At 31.7% G+C, this 18,547-nt stretch overlaps 1 protein-coding gene across 12 annotated transcripts in view; it reads right to left on the bottom strand.

Annotated features, from left to right (window-relative positions):
* Positions 1–18,547, bottom strand: part of LOC146527863 (rho GTPase-activating protein 23-like) — a 257,849-nt gene that overhangs the window by 73,761 nt on the left and 165,541 nt on the right. The gene's annotated exons all lie outside the window — the stretch shown is intronic.

Here is an 18,547-nt window from a genome sequence, read left to right on the forward strand (position 1 = left end):
TATTTGTGTTTTGTAACTTAATCCCGACGCTATCTCCGCGATCTTGGAAATAAATCGTCACGAACTAAGAAGTGGATAATTTCTAGAAATAAACTAAAAATTTTAAGAACAGTGTAGTTACGAACCATCAACGAATATAACATAACATTGGATTAAGAGAAATTAATAAATTTAATTTTCTATTATAATATATAAGCAATTTAAAAAAGTTAACCGATTTTAAATATTTGTTATTTTCCCAATTGTTCCCAAGGTTGACTATATTAAATTTGTGGACAAACATACAAACATGCATACACTTATGAAATTTAGCACAAGTGCCAAGCTTTAATAGATCCGCATACTCATATATTATCTAATTTCAATACATTATTTGGTATTTGTACACATTACAATACAACAATATATAAAGTCAACAAAAATACATAAATTCTATATGTTATATAATAGAGGTTTATGCAGTACCTAATATAAATTTCCAATCGGCCGTTAATTAGCTCTCTGCATCTCATTACACGTTCAGTATCGACTGGCGACTGCGTAAACAAAGTAAGCGGTACTGTAACACACCATTACCAGTCGTAGTTCCACATAAGTAAATGATTATGCGTCTGATATATGAATATACTCCTTTTGGAAATCGTTAGAATATAGTTACAAAGTTACGAAATAAGACACGATTTTCTTATAACATTTATAAATACGACAATAGTATATTCATTAACTTAATAATAAGCTTTACACTGTACTATATTCTGCATATTCTGGTAGGTAAAGAGAACCTAGTGTCAAGACACTCCGTTCCCCACGCACGGCCTATTTTTCGCTGATAATAAAACACAGCTACTAGAATTTCTAATTTGAAGAAGAACCCTTAAAATAATATGAGGGGGGATACTATCGCTACTTCCATTTCCTAAGTACATTCTAGGAAATTGTAAGGAGGATTAAAAGAAGTACAGAAGCAACTTATGTAAGATGAATGGTTTCATGGGGATATCGCGTGTCGTGTCCGTTGAAATTTATTTGGCTTCTGTCATTAAAACATGCACACAAAGGAAAATAAAGGTATATTTAACATTTGTAAGCTTTTAAAGACAAAAAATTAAAATATTTTAAAATGAAATATGCATGCGAGTATCATAATTAACGTAGGCATTTCCTAAAGTTCTTTCAAAAAAGAAAAAGCCAGATGACTTGTAATTAATTAAATAATAACGTAATACAATGCGATAAAAAGATTTTTAAAAATATAACGAGAACAAAATGGGAGAAAAAAATTGTTGAAGTTATTTATTTAATAAGAAAGAGACATATTGCACAATCAAACCAGTTAGTCATTACTAAAAAAATCAATTATAATTTGTTAAAAATGTCATATATTGGGCAAGATCAAAACAATATGCAGGTTTGTGAGTCAACTTTCGATTTCATCGGATCCGGTGCGACATCTCAGTCCACTCTCTCTGAGCTAGAGCATCATTACTCACTGTGACGATTGTATTTGACAACATTATTGCTGGTCACGTAAACTTAAGTATACCAGAATATCTGGTCGAAGATATAAATAAAATTTCATTTAATATGTTTTTTTTTATTTCACGCTTTACCCCGCAGCACGCTTGGCAAAGGGAATCCATTATCAACTCCGTTTTCCGTTTTCAGCAAGCATTCAATACATTGCGTATTGAGTGGTGGAATTTAACGCTGTGTTGCACGAGCGAAGGAATGATAATAACTTCCCCCAATATTTATCGAACCCACAAACTTCGTATTTACAGCCACTGTGCCACGATGCAAACGCAATTTTTTAAAAATGTAGTGAACACATATAGTTATGGCAATTAAATTAAAGCAGTTATGACATCACGAATCAAGCAATATAATTATTAAGATAAACATACACAGGCATACATTATTAAATATCAATACGCCAAAAAGAACGCCGTCGGCGACTTCATTTACCATTATCTATTATCCACCTAACTTTCGAGACATTGCGTCTTAAATGACGGTACTCAACGCCGCACTTTGTCATGAATAACGGGGAAATCAACATAATTTAAATATAATTGTTCCCCGTGTGGTAATTGATCCTACAACCATCGCGTGTACATTCAAACTGTATACTACTGCAACACAACGCCATCGGTAAACTCATTAAAACTAAAACCGTTGCGACACCTCTATTATCTAAGTATGGTAAAAAGTGTTATTTCGAAAACCACTGTCAATTATTACAATGTTGGTAGAATTGTGTCGGACAAGTCGGGTCTGTTTCGTCAGTGTCTATCACAGTGATTTATGAGTGCGGTAGACTTTCCAGTGCGGGAAGTTAGTACAGAGAACGACACGTTAATTGTCAATGTTCACATGAACGCTTGATAAATGTTTTTACCCTTTTGTTGTATCCCAGACATAGCAGGATGAGAAGAGGGAACCTGGGAACCTAGTGTTACGACGCTTTTGTTTTCCAATGTTCGACGATTTCTTGAGACATTGCGTGTTGAAACCAGAGAGAGGAAATGAAAATAATTCATTCGCCCTCTTATTTATTTATTTACTATATCAAAAGTCAGTCCCACAAGATGTACTTTCTTCCTTGCAATATCGAAACGGAAGTACATAAGAAAAAATTAAAAAAAACGTCCATAAAACAATTATGGTAAAAAAGTTCTTAAATATCTCGGTAATTTACAGTGTCGTGTAGCTGTTCCCTTGTAGCGTTTAATGAACGATAATAAAATATAATAGCTTTATAACCAAGTAGGATCTTAATATTGCACTTTTTCTTTCACTTTAAAATTGAGTAAAGGGTTTATTGCAGTAAAAAGAAGCCGTTGTTTTGCAGACATGATGTAAGTTAATAAGTCGATAATCCTTATAAGTGACAACAGCTTTTTAACTCCAATAGGGAATGACGCACGTATCAATGTCTTCAACAGTTTTAATTATATACACAAAAAAACGTAATTTATGTATTGTAATTTCAGTTATTTATTCATTATTAAAGGTTATTAATAAAATAGTAGTTCACATGAAGTTTTTCTTAATTAAAAGAGACGTTACAGATGAAGTGGTTCCAAGTTTTGTATGTCCTGTGGATCAACCTTTAAGTCATGTAGAAATTGCACTCTTATAAAATAAATTCTCTTTATATCGACATCGTAATTGCGGTGTCGGACCTTTATCTGTCGTATTTGATTATTGTGAAAGTGATATCAACACTTTTACAACACGTTTTTTTTTCGTACACTATATTAATATTTTTATTGTTCAAGTTTCATTGACAAATTTTGGAGATATAGTTTAGTACAGTTGTTTAATACAGTACGTTCTCAACTAAAAAATAATTTAAAAGAAATCGGTCCACAAATGACGGAGAAATCTACAGACACACATTTAATAAAATATTGTTAACAAATATACATAGAACCTTTCTCTCCTTTGTGAAAAAAGAAGACGGGTAAAAAAATTAAGTTAACATTTTTCATTACAATACACTAAGGCTTATAAGACACAAACGAAGCAATTAATTTTTTATAAAGATTCAATTCACAAGTCCTAGAAAATCTTAAAACAAAAATTTCCATAATATAGTAATTTTAAGACATTGCAACCATTTCCCGGCAATGAATCACGCAGCGATGCGGGAGCGCATCCAGTGTGTCGATTTTGAAAATAGACCGAGTTGACACACATAAATAATACTAGCCGGTCCGTAAATACTGCGAGGCGTTACGTCCGAATTAGCGTGAATTACGTGAACGGTGTGAAAGGAATAAGAAAACATTTATATATACTGAATTTTGTAGATAAAAAAAGCTTATACGTATTATTATTGGCTCAGGGGCCTTTAATTGGCATATTTTTATTTAAAATATATAGTTTTTTTTACGAATACATAAAAAATAAAATGACCAAAAACCTGTGAGTAACCACTCCGTCGTGGTTTATTCATTACGTTGATGGTTGAATGATGGATTACCTATAACAAAAATAAATTAAAATTATTAGACACAATTTACATTAAGATTTATTGACATTAAATTTGAGAAATCATTCAAATTTTTTGAAAGTACCGTGTGTACTGTACAGTTTTAAACTATAAACAAGATGGTTAAACAATATCGCGCTCCTGGTAAAAGAAAATGCGGCATCCTCGCAAAGCAATGTCTCGAATTCGGGCGGAAAAAGATAAACAAAGTCAAGTCTTGACACTGGGTTCTCTTCCACTATCATAAGGCTTTCTCAGCTTAAAGACAATTACAATACATTGTGACTGAACTAAAAGATCTCTATATAAATATAACCATTAATTTCAAGTCATATTATAATACGTTATAATACGATTTTATTATAACTTAAAAATACGTAAGAGAATTTAATTGAGGTGATAAAATAGGATAGATGTGTTTGTATCTTAGGAAATCGCATTAAAAATTACATAACGTTCATTACCAGCTTTTAGTCTACTAGAAGGTAATGTAAACATGTATTCTGCAATAAAGCGAGTGAGCATTGCTGTGGAACACAGGATTTCGCTTAGTCTAACACACACTTTAAAGCGCCTTTAGATGTTTTCGAGACCTTTAAACTCAGTATTTCATATGAAGCATTCTAGGATCTGGGTCAGTCGGTTGTAAATATATTGCAGTCTTTTCAGTATATTGTAAGGCTGTTAGAGATGTAGAGTAAAAATGTTTCCTTGTTAGGAGTAGTTTCTTGCAAGGAAGATGTTCTACGTAAAACACAGCATTGCTATTATCATTTCCTCCATACAGTATCCAAATACCTCTTTGTATTTCTTATTTAAGAATAAAAATATACCTAGCTAACCAAAAGTGTTATTAGAGCATAAGTTTACTTTATAATATATTGATAGGTCACTTCTGTAAAGTGCCAAGAAACTGTCAATTTAATCCACAACAAGAAATAGGGCTCGTGAAATGCGTAAAACCAAAATAAAAGCCCTTGATAGCCGTGAATAATCAGCAGGATGTCTTATTTTAGCGTTAGATGATGTACGCCGTCTCGCCACTTACAATTAGTTGTGCCAACTATTACTTAATCAGTGCATCCCGCGCGAGTGCGGTCCGCCCACGTTATCACTAAACACGACTGGAATTGGCAGTCGCGTCTATCTTCACGTATAACCCTCAATTTGCGGGCTAGGCAGAGAGAGTGTAGTAATTAGTTAGTAGCTAGATTAGTAAAGTTCTCTTTCAGCGCAATATATCTCAAAACTGGTAAAAAGAGGAGAGCAGAGACTTAGAGTTGTAACGAATTTTCTTTTTCTAACAGAAATAAAATGGAGTGAAGTAAGAAAAACATTATTTTCTACTATATTTTCTGTTTATGTTTCCTTCTAACATAAAACTCAATACTAAAACCACAAACCGCTAAAAGCACTCATAAACAAAGTTTTAACTATATAAAATTGAGTTGATTAACTAACTAGCTAACTTCGTCTGTACGTCTGTATGTCCATACGTTACGAGTTTAACGAACATATATACCTATCGCTATATTAACGTAGACCGCCAGTGGTCGGAATGCGGAATGCTCCAGCAATTGACATTATCCACTTAGGAGCTTCTGTTGATCCATTTATTTAGATGTGGTGTAAGCTATGAGTGATGATAGATACATTGTACGGTGAATGGAGTAAGTAATCATTCGATTCCGTGGGACATTTAGAATTAGATGGGATTAGACAACACGCAATGCCTCCATCCTCCTCCATTACGCTGAATTCTCAGCGTAAAATGGGGATGGGAAGTATCTTAATGGGAACGTAGTGTCTATACACTAGGTTCTAAAGTTCTCCCTAAGATACAGCGCGAAGCTAAAAAAATATAGAGATACGAGTATCTCTACCGCAAATAATAACATATTTTTACTTAATATCATTCTTGATTTCAGGATTTTTTGATAGTAGGTTTTACATTAGTTCCTAATTGATGTAATCTGGCTTTCAATATGGTTTATAAATATTATAATTACATAATCCTTTTAAAATTACTTCACATATGTGAATACGCTTATACAACATATCATAATATTACATGTCTTTAAAATGTTATGAGATTTTCACAATTTTGTACATCAAACGCACCGCCATTTATATACTGTTAAGTTTCTATCTAATATGAAAGGCGAGACGTGTTGGATCTAGCGAAACTAATGAACATTAGCTTTTAATGCTTCAAGTTATTTATGCATATGTTATCTAGGCAAGATTTGTTGCTGTCTGAAGACAACGACTGAAAATTTCACATACATTTAGGTTTGAATTAATTTTAGGCATAATTTAATAATAAGAGCTCATTACTTATTCTATAAATCTTGAAATTACTCGTTCACTTATATGCCGTAGAAGAAAATGTGTATATTTGTGTAATACTTATTCTAAGTGTTTTTTTTTGTTTTAATCGAATAAATATCACAATCTTACGCATCAAATTCGCCATTTTAAATCACAAAATCCTTTTCTTAAAATACAAAAGGGCGAAAAAAATTGATACAAGGAAAAATTTTGAGTTCAAAACCCATTTCAAGATAGGATATGAGGAAATACGCCAAGATAAAAAGTTAAGATTAACATATTAATTATTTACTTACTTACAGTGGACGTTAGTTTAAGTTTTCATTTAGAAATGTCAACAACCGGAAAGTAATTAAGATAATTATGTATTTCTCGATAACTGGTAAGTAGCTACATGGCATAAAAGGTTTAAGAGTTTTTAAATACCTATTTATCTTTAATAGATGAAGAAACAGAGTAAGCTACATAACTGATGACTGCTAAATTAATTTATGACTCTGGGTTAATCTTCCCAGAAAATGATTCATGACAGATATAAAAGAAAGAAATAATAAGATAGTTCCCACGGGAACTGTTTAAGAATTTTCAGTTCTTCCGCAGTACTATTGAACGGATTTGAAATAAAATCAATACACTGTTACAATTATAGATCAATATAATTATCTATATACAATATACATTTGAATGTAAAATTATTCTTGTTTGTTTTATTAAATATTCAACCATCTATGCATTATTTATTAATTAATTGTTAAAAAAGTCAAGATAAACCACTGTTACCTATATATATATATCAATAAATCAAATTTAAAATTTAGAAAAGCACTTTTGTTTCGTCGAATGAACATATAAGCAAAAGGCAACCACCGGCTCGGAAGGCAGTTCTGCTGAGAAGAGCCGGCAAGAAACTCAACAGTTGCTCTTTTGAAAGTAACTAGTATTAGAATACCCTCCCTTTACTTTATCACTGACCAGTAAAACCACTGACCTATAGCTATTTATTTCTATATAAAGATTAGCTTGGCTTTGTATTTTTAAAAAGGTTACCTTTCTTTTTTGAACTATCACAACTTCAAATGTCGACAGTTTAATCTTAAATTCTTCACATCTGTTGTTCTATTATTTTTTGTTCTTTATTAGATCGTATTAAATGTCTTATTAAATGTTAACGAACCTATGAATTTCTTCATAATGAAATTGAATGTAAACGCGAGGGTTGTAGGGTCTACCCCCACTGTAGAAATTAATTATTTTCATGAAAGCGCGAAACAAATTGCGGACTCTGCTTTGCAAAATAAAGCGAAAAGCTAGTAGAGAGTAGTCGTACAACTAACATCTAACGTCAACCACAAATAGGGATTCTCGTAATAATAGTAAAGCTAAACAAGACGCACGCTAGCATTACGAGCGTACCGAAAATTTGTAATTATCTAGGCCGGTCATAAATTGTTGCCAGCTGAAACAAAAGATTGCACAAACGCCCGAGGGAGAAAGTGACGCACGTTATCCCCGAACAAAGCTACACCTGTGCTCTGATTTTGAGTTTCGAAAGCTCTAGAAATGCAAGCCTCTGTTCAAAAAGATTCTATAGAAATGTAGTGTTCGCTCACCATTTTTTTTTATAAAAAAACAGGAGGAAAATAATTACTTCGCCTCCAAAATTATTTAAATATCTGTATATAATTTTTTATTATAATTTATTTTGTAAGACCTTCTAGAGATAGAGTTTATTAAGTTGTATGCAGAGAGAGAGAGAGAGAGAGAGAGAGAGATGATTTCACGTTAGATGGTGGAACTCAACAGCGCGCTTTATCCAGGACGAAAAAATGAAACCTTCGAACCCTTAATTGTCATGTTAACAGTAACACACCATCTCATTGCGCCATAAGTAGGCAAGTACTTTCTGTTGGGCCAAAAATTACATATTCGTACCTCGTACGTGTTAAATGGCATTTATCCCAGCATCAAATGTTAGTACCATCATAATATTACATTATATAAGTTGATCGTAAAATTCTTTTGTAACTTTCAAGTCTCTCTTTGTTTACGCGTCAACTGAAATGCGAAATACAAAATAACATGAGATTGTTGTGGCGCCGTAAGACTGTAAGTCCGATGGTTGTAAGTTCGATGCCCATTCGGAGGAATTATAATTAAACTACTATTTAGGAATGATTGTATTTCGTGCTGATCTAGACGGTGCGGCGTTTAGTTCCGCCATTCACTATTTTCCTCTGCTTAGGTAAGCCGGAAAAAATGTGATACCTTCTTTTACGAAATAACATTTTGTCAAGAGCATCACGCATATGAAAGTAAATCGAGTTTTTTTATCATTGCAGTGTATGATTGATGATATATTTAATAAATAAACAAATGCTTTTTCCGTATACGGCTGTATATCTAATAAGAGTAGAAAGTTATGGTAATTTTCTTTTGATAAGGTTTTTGAATTTGTTACACCAAATTATTTTTTGTCAATTATATAGACATAGTCTTTTTGTGACACGTTTTCTACTATTTCGAGGGCAGGCTTAATAACTACATACGTACATACGTATTTATATCTAAGTACTTAAGTAACATTAATCATACACATAACATACATAGCTTCCATAATTCGGCCGACCTCCAAAATTTATTAATGGGAACAGAGTGCCTCAAGGTTCCTAGGTTCCCTCTGCTTACCCTACTATAAAAGTGAAAAAAAAGGAAAAACTGTGAGCCTAAAAAATATGTATTTAATCTATACTAATATAATAAAGCGGAAGAGTTTGTTTGTTTGTTTGTTTGTTTGTTTGTTTGTTTGTTTGTTTGTTTGTTTGTTTGTTTGTTTGTTTGTTTGTTTGTTTGAACGCTAAGATCTCTGGATCTACTGGATCGATTTACTTTGTTTTTGTTTTGTATGAAAGCTGCATTCTTCAGAAGTGCTATAGGCTATATAATATTACATTACACATATATACTAATAAATTAAAATACTTTCTAATTTGACATGCAATTTATTCTGCCATGTTAATAACAACCGTCGTCGCTACGCGACCGCGTTCGTTACCGCGTCATTTTGATATTCATCCTTATGAAAATAATGAAAATAAATATAATAGTCACTTTTAGCATTTTATCTAGATTGAAATTATATTTCTATAGAAATTATATTCTTATATTTCAAGCAGGCGTAGCCGCGTCCGGGTCCGCTAGTCAATAATATTCATATGACACCTAAAATTAACTTATAAAACTCGATATTTTATGATGAACTTCTCGAAAAGTTTCAAGGAATTAACTTTCTTTTTGGTCTCGACAGCATCAAATTACGCTGGCGCTGGCGGGTTCTATGAAGGGCGGGCTATTTGGTTACAATTTAATCGGATTTTCGTGCACAGCAAGTTTTATCCAATAAAATCATAGTTTATCAACGTAGTATATTAAGTCTTGGACTAAATTCTCTATATGTTTATGAGTTAAGCCTATATTGTTACACACACTTACACTTAGAAGTAAATCCGTTTTTAATTGTCTGTATTACTTGGTCATAATTCAAAGCTTAGAAAGCATTTGGTCTTCTGAATTGGCCGTAAATAATCGATTTTATTACTTATCTTCTCTCCAGATTTCAGAACGACACTAAAATGTCGCCTAGATCCTTGACTTCCTAAAGTATAGCCTACTTTCATAGAGAAGCTTAGATTTAAACAAATTTGTAACGAAGCTTTATCTCGGCCCTAAATTTATTTTAGTGTTATGAAACCATTATAAAATATTGTAAGCCGTAATTAAATTCATTGAAATAAATTATACTTATGATTTTAAAAATATCACCAACTTTACTTTCGATTCTTATCTTCAGTGACACAGTTTTTTATTGGAAATCACTAAATAAATCACAAAATTACCAAATGTATTCATTTCTCCGAGTTAGATTGGTGTCACACAGTAGAGCACAATCACTCTGTGGATATAAGTAGGGGGCTCTTAATAACATTGTAATTAGTCCTGTATATCTTATCTTAAATATAGTTACAGATAATTTAAATATAATATTATATAGTAATTGTATGATTAGATCGTAGGCGCCACGTGAAATTTACGTGGCAACCTAATCTAAACATAATAAATCTACATCATCGTTCATAAATAAATACTATGTAAGATCTCTATTAATTTTAGAATTTAAATGAAATATTAGGAACATTATTTACAAATGTTTAAAATATTATGTAAAGACCAATAAATAAATTTGGGAAAATGTCTAAATTTTCCAGCAAAGAAAATCCGGTAGGAGATTAGGTACTCCGCTATCCACTTATGTACACAGATTTTTTTTAGCTCCACGTGTGTCCCGCACATAGGATAGGCAGAGATATCCTAGTGACAGGACACTCTGCTCTCAATCTTCCGTCCGAAATTAAACATTCCTGGATAAGCGGCGAGACAGGGCGAGGAAATCAACATAATCCAGTCCCACAGCCTAATAATGTATTTTAGGTGACACCATGAAAATAAAAGCGTGTATTGAAATCCACAACCATCGTTCGTTCGTTATGCCGTCGTTCTAATGCATCACTATACTGTCAATAATTAGAAAACTTTGTAAGAAAGAATACCTAGAACAGATCCAAAAAATATACAAAAGAACCTAATCAGATGTAAGTATCTATTATGACCATCTGCATCGGTTGTCAAAACTAATCGGGACGATTTTTCGGGATTACGTACTTATTACGTGAATCATAAAAAATAATATTAAATGCCGTATTCGTAAGATTGTGTTACGTAAACTGTGACGCAAGGCTTTCAAGCGGTCAATGTCACACATAAAATCTAACGATTGTTATATAGAACAAATAAGTTCAGTTTTTGTTTATGAAAATTATTAGAGCCTAAGGTATGCTTTTATTCGACTTATTTTAATAAAAATGGTAATTAAAAATAATATATAAAAGTAATAAAAACACTAAGGAAGTCATTACTTGTAAATATAATATAAATTAAAATAAGCTTAATGAAAATATATAATCGGAAAAATAAAATTAAAAAAACATAAAATCGAATCAAATTGACTATTATGAGATTACGACGACATTTTCGTAACCGTACTGGCTGTGCGGAAAAAATTACCTCTTTAAGTACAACTTAAATCGTATTATTGTTTCGTAAAAATCGTTAAAACTTTTTAAGCAACTTTACGCGTTTCCCGCGATTCGCAAGATAAACAGAGGGAACCTAGTGGTAAGACACTCCTTGCTCCCTTTTCCGCCCAATTTTTGATACATTGCGTGTTAAGTGGTGAAGCTCAACATTTTTATCTTTGATCTACATTTGCATTGCATTAGCAATTAATAAACTACAAAAGAAACAGTCCCATATGCAACAAATAATATTTAGCAATACGTTAAGTTTCAGTAGGCAATTAACAACATCAATTAAATATTTTTCACATTTTTAGTGTTATTCTACACTTAAGAATGAAAAATATTTTTTTTCGCTATGTTCAAATGTTTGCAGTTGGGCATTTTAATTTTCTGCAGCTGTCTGGAGAGAAAATAGTGCATTTGTTCTCAATATACTTTAATAACTTATAAGAAAATCCTTTTTGAGCTGAGAATTATACAGTAAGCCGAATAAAAAATAAGGTACATAAGGTCCATTACAATAAAAAATAAGGACAATGTGTCATATCTAAGAAAAATAATAAAATTATCAAGAATTCAATTAAGTTTTTAAATAAATACTCTACAAAGATATATTTTTTTTATAATCATGATTAAATAACAAAGAACCATTCACAGCAAGAATTACCCAATGATTACAAAATAGATAGGCATCAGGGCATCAGCCTCTAAGCGAAACCTATTTAACGACGTCACAGTATGGGAATGACGGAGCAATCTGTCATTCTTTTTTATCAATTGACTCTATTGTGTTCCATTAACAAGTAGTGATTAATGATTAAATATGAAGTCTAGATTTTACTTATGAGTACCGTCGAGAATTTTCTTTGTATTGTTTCTTAGAATTTACTTATGTATATTTAAAACAATAAATATCCGTCTGCAAATATGAAAAAAACTAGTTGTTAGAGGATTTCTTGTTCTTTTATTTAAATAACGTAAAAAATATAAAATTTTCATTTAAGGCACTATTAAAAATTAAAATGGAATAGCTATTTCGTAAATATATTACTGGTAATATTGATCATTATCTTAACACAAATATAACGTAGAACAGGAATCGAACTTATACCTACTTTAGAATTCTGACAATTAACAACTACACTACAATAGTGGTTTTCTAATTATGTGTATATATAGTTAAACAAAAATATAAATGAGCTAAGACTTACATTCGTACCTTGGCATATAAAATCAATGTTACATGCCACTTAATTTTGTTAGGAAAACACAGCCATAAGTATCCCGTAATCTCTTTGCGTATTTAGCGTGCTTGTAATAAACTGGCATGTTTATTTGAATGTCGTCGTCGATCACTAACAATATCCTCCAAGGTCTGGAAGATATTTCAGGATCCGGATGTACGAGAAACGATATTGTGCAATTTGTTTTCGTTTTATGTAATATTCACGAATGACGTATTTTGTATTCAAGATTTTATTAAGAAGTTATTGCTGCTAGTATCATTATAAGGTTTACCTTAGTTTCAGTAAATATATTAGTTTTGAAAGTAAGATGGCAGCCATTTCTTGTATAATATCCCAACTTATTTTATATAAAGAACTAGATATGCACTTTCAGATGATAATTAAAAAACTCTCAAAACCTAGGATATAACACTTGCATCACAATAACAAATGTGTGCGACAAGAGTGTTTTCACCAAAAATTTGTACTTTGTCCTGGGGCAAAATGTCTATCTGTAGTATCTAAAGATTTAACCTTGAAAGTCTATATCACTTTAATTCACTTCTCATAAATTTCATTCACATATTGATTTGTGTTTGGAATTTTTGTATTTTCTTTACATCAAATTCACCTTGCACAAACCTCCAGAGGCAAAAGCTAATAAATAATAAAACGTATCTATCCCAGCTTTGCGCTCCGGGGACGAATGTTCACGAAACTTATCGCAATAGCTGTCTATCACGCAATTTTTTATGTATCACCACGCTGGCTATCGTCCAAAGTAAATACCCGTTGTACGTCAATTCACTACGGAGATTCAAAATAACTAGTTGTAAATGACATTCTTAAGAATATTGCAATATTTTTTTATGAAATGAATTATGTTACTTGAGATTTAGTGATATCTAGTCTGATATATTTATGAATATAAGAAAATTGTAACTTATTATTATTTGTAAGGTACATTTAAGAAAAAAAATGAAAGGATTAATAAAAGAAGCATTACTATATATGATAACATTTTAAGATTTATTTATCTATGTATCATAATTGAATCATGATACATAGATAAATTGATCACACAAAAAAAAAACATGGCTTTTCAAGAGCATACTTTAAACATTTAGAAATTTCTACTTAAAATAATTAATTTTATATATTGAAATCTCTCGCGCTACAAATATTTTTGTTTCACAAAGTTTCATCCCACCATATTGTCGTTTGGCGTATGTTGTTAAATTAGCGCCAGTATTCTGTTCAACTTCAGAACTTTTTAATTAAAACATAAAATTTTGCTTCGGAATAATAGGAGAAAATATGATATAACGCATCAGGCATCACTACCCTACATCGCCAAAAACACAGAAAGAACCTAGTGACAGTTAAATCCTCTCTTAATTTTCTGACCAAAGTAAACGAAGAAGAATCGAATAGAAGTAGAATCGAAATAGTTTCGAAAATAATTGGTTGTGACATTCAGACGTACAGACATTATGAATCTATAAGGGTTCCGTAATTTTCAGTTCATTTGTATTCTTTTAACAGAGTATGCAGAGGGAACCCTGTATCTGGCAGAACATATCCCAATACTTTGCCTTGTTACCAGAGCGAGGAAATGAAGTGGAAAAGGTTAAATCCACAAAAAATAATGTAAAGTTTTCTAAAGTTCTTCATTATGAGAAATGTAATAAGATAACTTTCAAATACATTTATATAATTTCTAGTAAAGCTATTCTGAGTTAAGATAATTTGATTTGTAGGCTTGTCAGTTGTTTAGCGCTGTCTTCATGTTTTACCGAAAGGGTCACAGGTTCGCATCGAACATGCGCATTAGATTGGATGAATTGTGTTTGATAATTCCCTTAAATAGGAAATCTGACATAAGAAATTTTAGTGAAGACCGTTCAATGAGCAAATTATCTTGACATCTAATAGCCTTATCGACTACTCAGTATTTTAGTATTGAACATGGAACAGCATAAGATTATTTTATTAAAAAGTGAATAACAAATGTTTTGGTCATTTTTCCAGACCATCTGGCATCTTGAAAGTCGTTGTAAATTCATTGAATATTTATGCTGATAATATCAACAGTTAGTGTTGAGTAGGCTGAGTATTTTAATGTCTCCATTACAAACACATCTTTAGGCTGAATTAGATAAACGCCGCGACGCAGGTCGGGAGCTTATATGGCATGTGTTTACATGCTTTTGAATAATTTATGTGTCGCTATCAAATAGAACAGATCGTGCTATAGGTAAAGGTTCTAGAAACTACAAGAACGACTAGGGTAAATCAATTTTTGAAAAACTTATAGGAAGCGCAGTTTTCTAAAGTTTATATACACAAGTATAAAAAAACTCAAATCTCGCGCTATCGTATATACCTACATATTAATTTAAAACCTAGAAGTCTTATCTGCTCATTCTAAATACAGCAACATATATGATATATTGAAATTATAATCAGATAAAACTCTCCGTTGCTACCGTATCAGTAATCAAATGTTCGCAACTTACGAGGACATTGGCGAGTCGAGGAACGATATATATCCTCCTATAGTTAAAACTTGTCCATTAAGAATCCTATGCGCTGTAAGAGCGAATATAAATGAGCCAACCATTATTGACGGCGACATATTACACAGTTACGGCATTGGATCTGTAGTACTTGACATACAATTACTAGTTAAAATACGTTAGCCATTAACTAAACGATTTATAAGTCGATGAGCTTACGATTAACTATAAAATATGATGTTTTGGCCAGGAGGAAGGACTTTTGATAATAATTTTCATATTTTGAATCAGTATTTCTAGACGTTCATATACTAGGTTTTCGTTGAATTAGATCTATTATTACTATTTTAAAATAGTAATTTGAATTATTAAATAAAAGTATAAAATATATACTATTAAATAATAGTATAGTCTAGTAATAGATACGTCCACGCAATTTTGAGATAAATCTTCTCCACGGACGGACAGACGAACAATAAATCGATTTTATAACGGTTTCGTTTTTACCTTTTGAGGTACGGAACCCTAAAAAAAAACAAAACTACTATATCAGGACACATCAGTTAATTGAAACGTGTTCTTCGCCTCACATCATTTCGTACGCAAGTTCGAAGTTCAGCGACCTCTTACATAACTAGCGTATGATAGTTTACTTAGTATATCGCCCCGCTAATACCATTGCAAACACCTACGCTTGGATTACAGTACATGGACCGTAAAGCTTTCCATTCAATGGATGAATTCTTCTTTTGATGAAAATTGCGATGTAAATATCGGAAGATAAAACATTTTTATGTTTCAGTTTGAATTAACACTTTCAGCTTTAAAGATTTCTATGTCAAGGTCGATATTTAGATTTATGCCTGAATTATTTTTTTTAATTTAATTTACATCTTTAGATTTGATAAAGGTATAGAATTTGTTGTTGATTTTAATTTCAGCTAAAATATTTCAAAAAAATGACAAAAACTACGAAATGTCTTTGAAAAAAATCAATAATCTCCATTATAAGATTTTTTGTTTCTTATACACATAAATTAACCAAAAGCATAGCAGTTAAAGAGAATACCAGCTATATATGATAATCATTTTCTTGTACATGAAGGGTCCAAGATGTGTCTCCTAGAGCCGACCTCCTGGAGTTTCGCGTGGGCTTAGGATTCTCACTTCGCGTATTTATTTATAACAAACTTGTCTTCGACCCAGCAACATATATCATGGAATAAGCAGAGATTAATATCGAAGGTTGTGTGCGACGAGTTCCCTTACATTAACTGAAATTTCAACGGTGGTGTAACATTACATATTTATGGTTTGGCGAGAGTAAATTAATTTGTGGGTGGTAATTTGTCGAAAGATTTATTTCGGTTATCTTATACGTTTTATGTATTTAGTCTAAGCTTATTTAATTAGCAAATTCATTAGTTTATACCAAAAGAAACCAGCTTTATACTTCCCTAGTAATAAAATTTATTGACACCACTTGACATTGGGAAAACCATACATTACGCGAGAAGGGTTTTCACTCTTCACAGGGATAAAGCATATATGGGCAACAGAACTCGTTTAATAAAAACATAAATACTAAACAAGCTATACCTTTGATGGCATTTTTGTGTAATCGATTGGAATACTAAGCATGACTCAAATATCTAGTAGACTCAATATGTGAAGTACTCCACAAGAAGACGGATGGGTGAAGATTGTTTGCGGATAGTGTCAATTAGCAAATCCAATGAGCGATGGTCTTACCCTATCACGTAGAGCTTGGTATGAAAGTGTTACATAAATCCTATTATGTCAACACTACTAATTTTATAAGGTATTAGAGGTAGATAGCTTCCTCTATTCGTATTTGTATTTGCTATTATATAATGTCCGTAATACACCTAATACATTTTTCTCCCTTCACCCTGTATCTCGTATATAGTGGGTAGATAGACCTATTGTAACGAGTTAAGACGCTCATTTCGTGTTGAGTGGCGGAACTTAACGCTGGGCTTTCAATGAGTGGCGATCAAACCCAAATATGTGCGTTGGAACCCGTCACTACAACCTCTATAAACAATTGAATTCAATGAAAGATATATACTTATAGATGAAGTAGATGAACAATAGGTTTGCATCATATTCCAAAAACAAACCAACGGGAAAACTAGCACTACTTATTTAAAATTTAAATATAGCATAATAAACAAGTGAACACACAGGCAGAATAACTAAAATCGATTTAACAGAACTTGAGTCACAGAATATCGATACAAATCACGTCTTCATTCATCCTGACTATCGTATACGCGTTACTTACAAATAAAGTAGAAACGCCATCTGGTGTCACGTGCTAATGTCTACTTGTTCCATGAGACTATGAATTATTATGCCATCTGTCCAAAATATACAATGGAATTTGTAATATAAGTACATGTTGTAGAGTTTAAAATTCTATAAATAGTATAAATGGAAGTGTCGAGCAAATTACGCAATTACCTATTAGAGGCTGTCCGGTGGCCAGCAAGTGGCAAGTTTACGTTTCTGATTGATGGATAATGTGACAGAGCCAAGACCAGGTGCTCTTGAGTTTTCTAATAGAACCATGCATGTGCTATCTCATTATGTCAGGAACGGAAGATTTTTCTGAAGAAACGACACTTCAGTATTCCACATATATATTATGTGTATATTAAATTTGGATGTCATCTAAAAGCAACATTTTAAATTGGAAATCATTTCCTTTAAAGCACTGATGTATGAAAAATTATACAAATTAACATGGAATAAAACAATCAGGAAATTGAAGATTTAACTTGAATAAGGTTTAATCATGCAAACTTTAAAATAAAAACTAAGTAAATGGGATCTAACTACGGAAATACCAAATAAGATAATGGCTTATTAAAATCATTTTTACTCATATAGGTATTCAATTTATACATATAGTAAAATTGTAACTGAAATTATTATTGTCTGTAGATACATGGAAAATACCCTTAATTTCCCTTTACATTTAATGGTTGTATTATTTAGGTTCATAAATAAAAAGTTATATTAATATAAAGTATTTTTTGCGACAAAATTGCAACAAAACAATTATTTTATTAAATCGGCTGAAATTTCCAATGTAAGAAAATTGTTTTAAAAATGAAAATGTTATTAGAATACGCAAATAATTTAGTCAAAATTTAATATTTCACATTTTTCTCTTTCTGGGGTCTAAATCTTCATTGATTTAAATAGAAAAAAAAAATGAATCAGAAAAAAAAAATCCCTATTAAAATACGTACAATGATGCCCACTGTATTGTAAGCCAGGTTCAAACATGTGATCTGTCGTTTCCACTTGACT

Source organism: Heliconius melpomene, chromosome 20 (assembly GCF_056956725.1).
Source record: "Heliconius melpomene rosina isolate 202511_hmr_F chromosome 20, ASM5695672v1, whole genome shotgun sequence".
NCBI classification, from domain to species: domain Eukaryota; kingdom Metazoa; phylum Arthropoda; class Insecta; order Lepidoptera; family Nymphalidae; genus Heliconius; species Heliconius melpomene.